This window comes from Oncorhynchus keta, unplaced genomic scaffold (genome assembly GCF_023373465.1).
Source record: "Oncorhynchus keta strain PuntledgeMale-10-30-2019 unplaced genomic scaffold, Oket_V2 Un_scaffold_18076_pilon_pilon, whole genome shotgun sequence".
NCBI lineage: Eukaryota > Metazoa > Chordata > Actinopteri > Salmoniformes > Salmonidae > Oncorhynchus > Oncorhynchus keta.
The window spans coordinates 185001-193496 of NW_026290833.1; the positions used below are offsets into that span (position 1 = coordinate 185001).

Sequence of the window (8496 nt, forward strand, 5' to 3'; positions counted from 1 at the left end):
CTCTCTCTCAATTCAATTCAATTCAAGGGCTTTATTGGCATGGGAAACGTGTTAACATTGCCAAAGCAAGTGAGGTAGATGATATATAAAGTGAAATAAACAATAAAAATTAACAGTAAACATTACACATACAGAAGTTTCAAAACAATAAAGACATTACAAATGTCATATTATATATATACAGTGTTTTAACAATGTACAAATGGTTAAGGGTACACAAGGGAAAATAAATTAGCATAAATATGGGTTGTATTTACAATGGTGTTTGTTCTTCACTGGTTGCCCTTTTCTCGTGGCAACAGGTCTCAAATCTTGCTGCTGTGATGCTCACTGTGGAATTTCACCCAGTAGATATGGGAGTTTATCAAAATTGGATTTGTTTTCGAATTCTTTGTGGATCTGTGTAATCTGAGGGAAATATGTCTCTCTAATATGGTCATACATTTGGCAGGAGGTTAGGAAGTGCAGCTCAGTTTCCACCTCATTTTGTGGGCAGTGAGCACATAGCCTGTCTTCTCTTGAGAGCCATGTCTGCCTACGGCGGCCTTTCTCAATAGCAAGGCTATGCTCACTGAGTCTGTACATAGTCAAAGCTTTCCTTAATTTTGGGTCAGTCACAGTGGTCAGGTATTCTGCCACTGTGTGCTCTCTGTTTAGGGCCAAATAGCATTCTAGTTTGCTCTGTTTTTTTGTTAATTTTTTCCAATGTGTCAAGTAATTATCTTTTTGTTTTCTCATGATTTGGTTGGGTCTAATTGTGCTGCTGTCCTGGGGCTTTGTAGGGTGTGTTTGTGTTTGTGAACAGAGCCCCAGGACCAGCTTGCTTAGGGGACTCTTCTCCAGGTTCATCTCTCTGTAGGTGATGGCTTTGTAATAGAGGGTTTGGGAATCACTTCCTTTTATGTGGTTGTAGAATTTAACGGCTCTTTTCTGGATTTTGATAATTAGTGGGTATCAGCCTAATTCTGCTCTGCATGCATTATTTGGTGTTCTACGTTGTACACTATCTCTCTCTCTGTCTTTACTATCTTTCTTTACTATCTCTCGCTTTACTATCTCTCTCTGCCTTTACTATCTCTCTCTCTGTCTTTACTATCTCTCTCTCTGCCTTTACTATCTCTCTCTTTACTATCTCTCTCTCTGTCTTTACTATCTATCTCTTTACTATCTCTCTCTGTCTTTACTATCTTTCTTTACTATCTCTCTCTCTGTCTTTACTGTCTCTCTCTGTCTTTACTATCTCTCTCTTTACTATCTCTCTCTCTGTCTTTACTATCTCTCTTTACTATCTCTCTCTCTGTCTTTACTATCTTTCTTTACTATCTCTCTCTCTGTCTACTATCTCTCTCTGTCTTTACTATCTCTCTCTCTGTCTACTATCTCTCTCTGTCTTTACTATCTCTCTCTCTGTCTTTACTATCTCTCTCTGCCTTTACTATCTCTCTCTGTCTTTACTATCTCTCTCTGCCTTTACTATCTCTCTCTCTGTCTTTACTATCTCTCTCTGTCTTTACTATCTCTCTCTATGTCTTTACTATCTCTCTCTCTGTCTTTACTATCTTTCTTTACTATCTCTCTCTCTGTCTTTACTATCTCTCTCTGTCTTTACTATCTTTCTTTACTATCTCTCTCTCTGTCTTTACTATCTCTCTCTCTTTACTATCTCTTTACTATCTCTCTCTCTTTACTCTCTCTTTACTCTCTCTCTCTTTCTCTCACTCTCTCTCTTTACTATCTCTCTCTTTACTTTATCTCTCTCTCTCTTTACTATCTCTCTCTATCTTTCTCTCTCTTTACTCTCTCTACTCTCTCTCTCTCTTTCTCTCTCTCTTTACTATCTCTCTCTCTCTTTACTCTTTCTCTCTCTCTCTTTACTCTCTTCTCTCTCTACTCTCTCTATCTTTACTCTCTCTCTATCTCTATCTTTCTCTCTCTCTTTACTATCTCTCTCTTTACTATCTGTCTTTACTCTCTCTCTCTCTGCCTTTACTATCTCTCTCTCTCTTTCTGTCTTTACTTTATCTCTTTCTCTCTCTTTACTATCTCTCTCTCTTTATCTTCTCTCTCTGTCTTTACTATCTTTCTTTACTATCTCTCTCTCTCTGTCTTTACTATCTCTCTCTGTCTTTACTATCTTTCTTTACTATCTCTCTCTCTGTCTTTACTATCTCTCTCTCTCTTTACTATCTCTCTCTACTCTTTACTCTCTCTCTCTCTTTACTATCGCTCTCTCTCTTTACTATCTCTCTCTCTATCTTTAGTCTCTCTCTCATCAGAGTTTAAAGGATGTATTTTTCTCTCTACATTGAGGAGATAGTTCAGAAGGCCTGTCTGGACTATGACATGTTTTGGGGCCTGTGCCGTGTAACTATTGTTTGTCTAACCTTCTCCTTCCTTTTGTTTCAGAACACATTTACCCAGGTGCAGTTTGGACCAATGAGGTTATACGAAGATCATCTTGAGGTACAGTTTTTATTGGTTCCTCTGTTGAATGTCCTGATCAGACTGAGAACTGAGGTACAGTTTCTATTGGTCCATCTGTTGAATGTCCTGATCAGACTGAGAACTGAGGTACAGTTTCTATTGGTTCCTCTGTTGAATGTCCTGATCAGACTGAGAACTGAGGTACAGTTTCTATTGGTTCCTCTGTTGAATGTCCTGATCAGACTGAGAACTGAGGTACAGTTTCTATTGGTTCCTCTGTTGAATGTCCTGATCAGACTGAGAACTGAGGTACAGTTTCTATTGGTTCCTCTGTTGAATGTCCTGATCAGACTGAGAACTGAGGTACAGTTTCTATTGGTTCCTCTGTTGAATGTCCTGATCAGACTGAGAACTGAGGTACAGTTTCTATTGGTTCCTCTGTTGAATGTCCTGATCAGACTGAGAACTGAGGTACAGTTTCTATTGGTTCCTCTGTTGAATGTCCTGTACAGTTTCAGAATGTCCTCAGACTGAGAACTGAGGTACAGTTTCTATTGGTTCCTCTGTTGAATGTCCTGATCAGACTGAGAACTGAGGTACAGTTTCTATTGGTTCCTCTGTTGAATGTCCTGATCAGACTGAGAACTGAGGTACAGTTTCTATTGGTTCCTCTGTTGAATGTCCTGATCAGACTGAGAACTGAGGTACAGTTTCTATTGGTTCCTCTGTTGAATGTCCTGATCAGACTGAGAACTGAGGTACAGTTTCTATTGGTTCCTCTGTTGAATGTCCTGATCAGACTGAGAACTGAGGTACAGTTTCTATTGGTTCCTCTGTTGAATGTCCTGATCAGACTGAGAACTGAGGTACAGTTTCTATTGGTTCCTCTGTTGAATGTCCTCTGTTGAATGTCCTGATCAGACTGATCAGACTGAGAACTGAGGTACAGTTTCTATTGGTTCCTCTGTTGAATGTCCTGATCAGACTGAGAACTGAGGTACAGTTTCTATTGGTTCCTCTGTTGAATGTCCTGATCAGACTGAGAACTGAGGTACAGTTTCTATTGGTTCCTCTGTTGAATGTCCTGATCAGACTGAGAACTGAGGTACAGTTTCTATTGGTTCCTCTGTTGAATGTCCTGATCAGACTGAGAACTGAGGTACAGTTTCTATTGGTTCCTCTGTTGAATGTCCTGATCAGACTGAGAACTGAGGTACAGTTTCTATTGGTTCCTCTGTTGAATGTCCTGATCAGACTGAGAACTGAGGTACAGTTTCTATTGGTTCCTCTGTTGAATGTCCTGATCAGACTGAGAACTGAGGTACAGTTTTATTGGTTCCTCTGTTGAATGTCCTGTCAGACTGAGAACTGAGGTACAGTTTCTATTGGTTCCTCTGTTGAATGTCCTGATCAGACTGAGAACTGAGGTACAGTCCCTCTGTTGAATGTTCTACTGAGAACTGGTTCCTCTGTTGAATGTCCTGATCAGACTGAGAACTGAGGTACAGTTTCTATTGGTTCCTCTGTTGAATGTCCTGATCAGACTGAGAACTGAGGTACAGTTTCTATGAATGTTTGAGAACTGAGGTACAGTTTCTATTGGTTCCTCTGTTGAATGTCCTGATCAGACTGAGAACTGAGGTACAGTTTCTACTGGTTCCTCTGTTGAATGTCCTGATCAGACTGAGAACTGAGGTACAGTTTCTATTGGTTCCTCTGTTGAATGTCCTGATCAGACTGAGAACTGAGGTACAGTTTCTATTGGTTCCTCTGTTGAATGTCCTGATCAGACTGAGAACTGAGGTACAGTTTCTATTGGTTCCTCTGTTGAATGTCCTGATCAGACTGAGAACTGAGGTACAGTTTCTATTGGTTCCTCTGTTGAATGTCCTGATCAGATTGGAAACGGTCAACTTTGTGATTTTCCCCAAAACAACAAGGCCTATAATCTCCCATTTGAAAATGATTGAGTGTCTTTAAGACAACAATCCCTCCTTTCAAACATTCAAACAGCAGAACGATAAACTGTTAATGGACGCTTTGTGTGTGGCGTACCCTGGTGTTGTCTAGGCAACAGAGCCAAACATCAACCACTATGGACATACTATAATGAACAATGCATGTTATATATGAGAGTGTGTGTGTGTGTGTGTGTGTGTGTGTGTGTGTGTGTGTGTGTGTGTGTGTGTGTGTGTGTGTGTGTGTGTGTGTGTGTGTGTGTGTGTGTGTGTGTGTGTTCATACGTTCGTGCATGCTTGTGTGTGACTTCACCGCAAGGCCGACATTCTCTGACCGATGGTCAATGGCTCATTATACCACATCTCTCAAACACTCTGCTCTCTCCTTTGTCTAGTGTTAAACTATCCAGTAGTGAGGTGACGAGAGAGAGAGAGGGGTGCAGAGTAGAACACCTGGTTAGAGGGGGGGGCAGAGAGAGCGAGGGGGTGAGGGGGATAATATAGAGAGAGGGATAAAGGGAGGAGAGAGAGACCCAGCGAGAGAGGGGAGGGGCTGTGTGAGAAGGCATTTTTAAACTTTCACTGTAGGTGATTTTAGTTCCTGGAGTGGTTATGTTTTATTAGAATGTTCATTGTACCAGAACACTCAATAACAAATACCCAGTAACCTCTTCTCTAAGTGTTCAGAGTAATTAATCTCTCCTCTAAGTGTCCAGAGTAATTAATCTCTCCTCTAAGTGTCCAGAGTAATTAATCTCTCCTCTAAGTGTTCAGAGTAATTAATCTCTCCTCTAAGTGTCCAGAGTAATTAATCTCTCCTCTAAGTGTCCAGAGTAATTAATCTCTCCTCTAAGTGTTCAGAGTAAATTAAGTCTCTCAGAGTAATTAATCTCTCCTCTAAGTGTGTAATTAATCTCTCCTCTAAGTGTTCAGAGTAATTAATCTCTCCTCTCAGAGTAATTAATCTCTCCTCTAAGTGTCCAGAGTAATTAATCTCTCCTCTAAGTGTCCAGAGTAATTAATCTCTCCTCTAAGTGTCCAGAGTAATTAATCTCTCCTCTAAGTGTCCAGAGTAATTAATCTCTCCTCTAAGTGTCCAGAGTAATTAATCTCTCCTCTAAGTGTCCAGAGTAATTAATCTCTCCTCTAAGTGTTCAGAGTAATTAATCTCTCCTCTAAGTGTCCAGAGTAATTAATCTCTCCTCTAAGTGTCAGAGTAATTAATCTCCTCTAAGTGTCCAGAGTAATTAATCTCTCCTCTAAGTGTTCAGAGTAATTCATCCCTCTAAGTGTCCAGAGTAATTAATCTCTTCTCTAAGTGTTCAGAGTAATTAATCTCTGGTTCTAGTGTCCAGAGTGTTCAGTGTCCAGAGTAATTAATCTCTCCTCTAAGTGTCCAGAGTAATTAATCTCTCCTCTAAGTGTTCAGAGTAATTAATCTCTCTAAGTGTTCAGAGTAATTAACCTCTCTAAGTGTCCAGAGTAATTAATCTCTCCTCTAAGTGTCCAGAGTAATTAATCTCTCCTCTAAGTGTTCAGAGTAAGTAACCTCCCCTCTAAGTGCCCAGAGTAAGACGTGTGTCGTGTCCCCCACTAACTAAGTCTGCGTCCCAAATGGCTCCCTATTACCTGCTGTACATACTGTATATAACGAACAGGGTGCTTTTTGGGACCCAGACGTTGCTGAAGCAGGTTGATTTGATCCATCCCATAGTATTGACTCACACTATTTGCGATAGTTTACACTATAGAGACCCTTTGTCAGCACAGACACAATAAACCATGTAATATGTTTAGCCTTAGTGTGTGAGACGTGTCTTTGTTGACCTGGTTAGAGGAGGTACTGGCTAGCAGAGTAGAACACCTGGTTAGAGGAGGTGCTGGCTAGCAGAGTAGAACACCTGGTTAGAGGAGGTACTGGCTAGCAGAGTAGAACACCTGGTTAGAGGAGGTACTGGCTAGCAGAGTAGAACACCTGGTTAGAGGAGGTACTGGTAGCAGAGTAGAACACCTGGTTGGCTAGCAGAGTAGAACACCTGGTTAGAGGAGGTGCTGGCTAGCAGAGTAGAACACCTGGTTAGAGGAGGTACCTGGCTAGCAGAGTAGAACACCTGGTTAGAGGAGGGCTGGCTAGCAGAGTAGAACACCTGGTTAGAGGAGGTGCTGGCTAGCAGAGTAGAACACCTGGTTAGAGGAGGTGCTGGCTAGCAGAACACCTGGTTAGAGGAGAACACCTGGTTAGAGGAGGTACTGGCTAGCAGAGTAGAACACCTGGTTAGAGGAGGTACTGGCTAGCAGAGTAGAACACCTGGTTAGAGGAGGTACTGGCGAGCAGAGTAGAACACCTGGTTAGAGGAGGTGCTGGCTAGCAGAGTAGAACACCTGGTTAGAGGAGGTGCTGGCTAGCAGAGTAGAACACCTGGTTAGAGGAGGTGCTGGCTAGCAGAGTAGAACACCTGGTTAGAGGAGGTACTGGCTAGCAGAGTAGAACACCTGGTTAGAGGAGGTGCTGGCTAGCAGAGTAGAACACCTGGTTAGAGGAGGTGCTGGCTAGCAGAGTAGAACACCTGGTTAGAGGAGGTGCTGGCTAGCAGAGTAGAACACCTGGTTAGAGGAGGTACTGGCTAGCAGAGTAGAACACCTGGTTAGAGGAGGTGCTGGCTAGCAGAGTAGAACACCTGGTTAGAGGAGGTGCTGGCTAACACCAGAGCTAGAACACCTGGTTAGCAGGGACCTGGTGCTGGCTAGCAGAGTAGAACACCTGGTTAGAGGAGGTACTGGCTAGCAGAGTAGAACACCTGGTTAGAGGAGGTGCTGGCTAGCAGAGTAGAACACCTGGTTAGAGGAGGTGCTGGCTAGCAGAGTAGAACACCTGGTTAGAGGAGGTGCTGGCTAGCAGAGTAGAACACCTGGTTAGAGGAGGTAGGAGGTGCTGGCTAGCAGAGTAGAACACCTGGTCTAGAGGAGGTACTGGCTAGCAGAGTAGAGGAGACAGAACACCCTGGTTAGAGGAGGTACTGGCTAGCAGAGTAGAACACCTGGTTAGAGGAGGTGCTGGCTAGCAGAGTAGAACACCTGGTTAGAGGAGGTGCTGGCTAGCAGAGTAGAACACCTGGTTAGAGGAGGTGCTGGCTAGCAGAGTAGAACACCTGGTTAGAGGAGGTGCTGGCTAGCAGAGTAGAACACCTGGTTAGAGGAGGTGCTGGCTAGCAGAGTAGAACACCTGGTTAGAGGAGGTGCTGGCTAGCAGAGTAGAACACCTGGTTAGAGGAGGTACTGGCTAGCAGAGTAGAACACCTGGTTAGAGGAGGTGCTGGCTAGCAGAGTAGAACACCTGGTTAGAGGAGGTGCTGGCTAGCAGAGTAGAACACCTGGTTAGAGGAGGTGCTGGCTAGCAGAGTAGAACACCTGGTTAGAGGGAGGTGCTGGCTAGCAGAGTAGAACACCTGGTTAGAGGAGGTGCTGGCTAGCAGAGTAGAACACCTGGTTAGAGGAGGTGAACACCTGGTTAGCAGAGCTAGAACACCTGGTTAGGGGAGGTGCTGGCTAGCAGAGTAGAACACCTGGTTAGCAGAGTAGAACACCTGGTTAGGAGGTGCTGGCTAGCAGAGTAGAACACCTGGTTAGAGGAGGTGCTGGCTAGCAGAGTAGAACACCTGGTTAGAGGAGGTGCTGGCTAGCAGAGTAGAACACCTGGTTAGGTGCTGGAGGAGGTTGCTGGCTAGCAGAGTAGAACACCTGGTTAGAGGAGGTGCTGGCTAGCAGAGTAGAACACCTGGTTAGAGGAGGTGCTGGCTAGCAGAGTAGAACACCTGGTTAGAGGAGGTGCTGGCTAGCAGAGTAGAACACCTGGTTAGAGGAGTGTACTGGCTAGCAGAGTAGAACACCTGGTTAGAGGAGGTAGAACACTGGCTGCTGGCAGAGTAGAACACCTGGTTAGAGGAGGTGCTGGCTAGCAGAGTAGAACACCTGGTTAGAGGAGGTGCTGGCTAGCAGAGTAGAACACCTGGTTAGAGGAGGTGCTGGCTAGCAGAGTAGAACACCTGGTTAGAGGAGGTGCTGGCTAGCAGAGTAGAACACCTGGTTAGAGGAGGTGCTGGCTAGCAGAGTAGAA

General features: G+C 43.9%; 1 long non-coding RNA gene across 2 annotated transcripts; it reads right to left on the reverse strand.

Annotated features, from left to right (window-relative positions):
• Positions 1-6219: 6219 nt before the first annotated feature.
• LOC127927838 (uncharacterized) lies at positions 6220-7948 on the reverse strand. Of its 2 annotated transcripts, XR_008129214.1 has the most exons (5): positions 7909-7948; positions 7144-7217; positions 6839-7023; positions 6617-6690; positions 6220-6357 (listed from the first exon to the last, which is right to left on the reverse strand). It is a non-coding gene; the product is annotated as an uncharacterized LOC127927838 (long non-coding RNA). The 2 variants fall into 2 exon arrangements; XR_008129215.1 differs by lacking the exons at positions 6839-7023; positions 7909-7948 and having other exon boundaries at positions 7144-7285.
• Between the last annotated feature and the right edge of the window lie 548 nt (positions 7949-8496).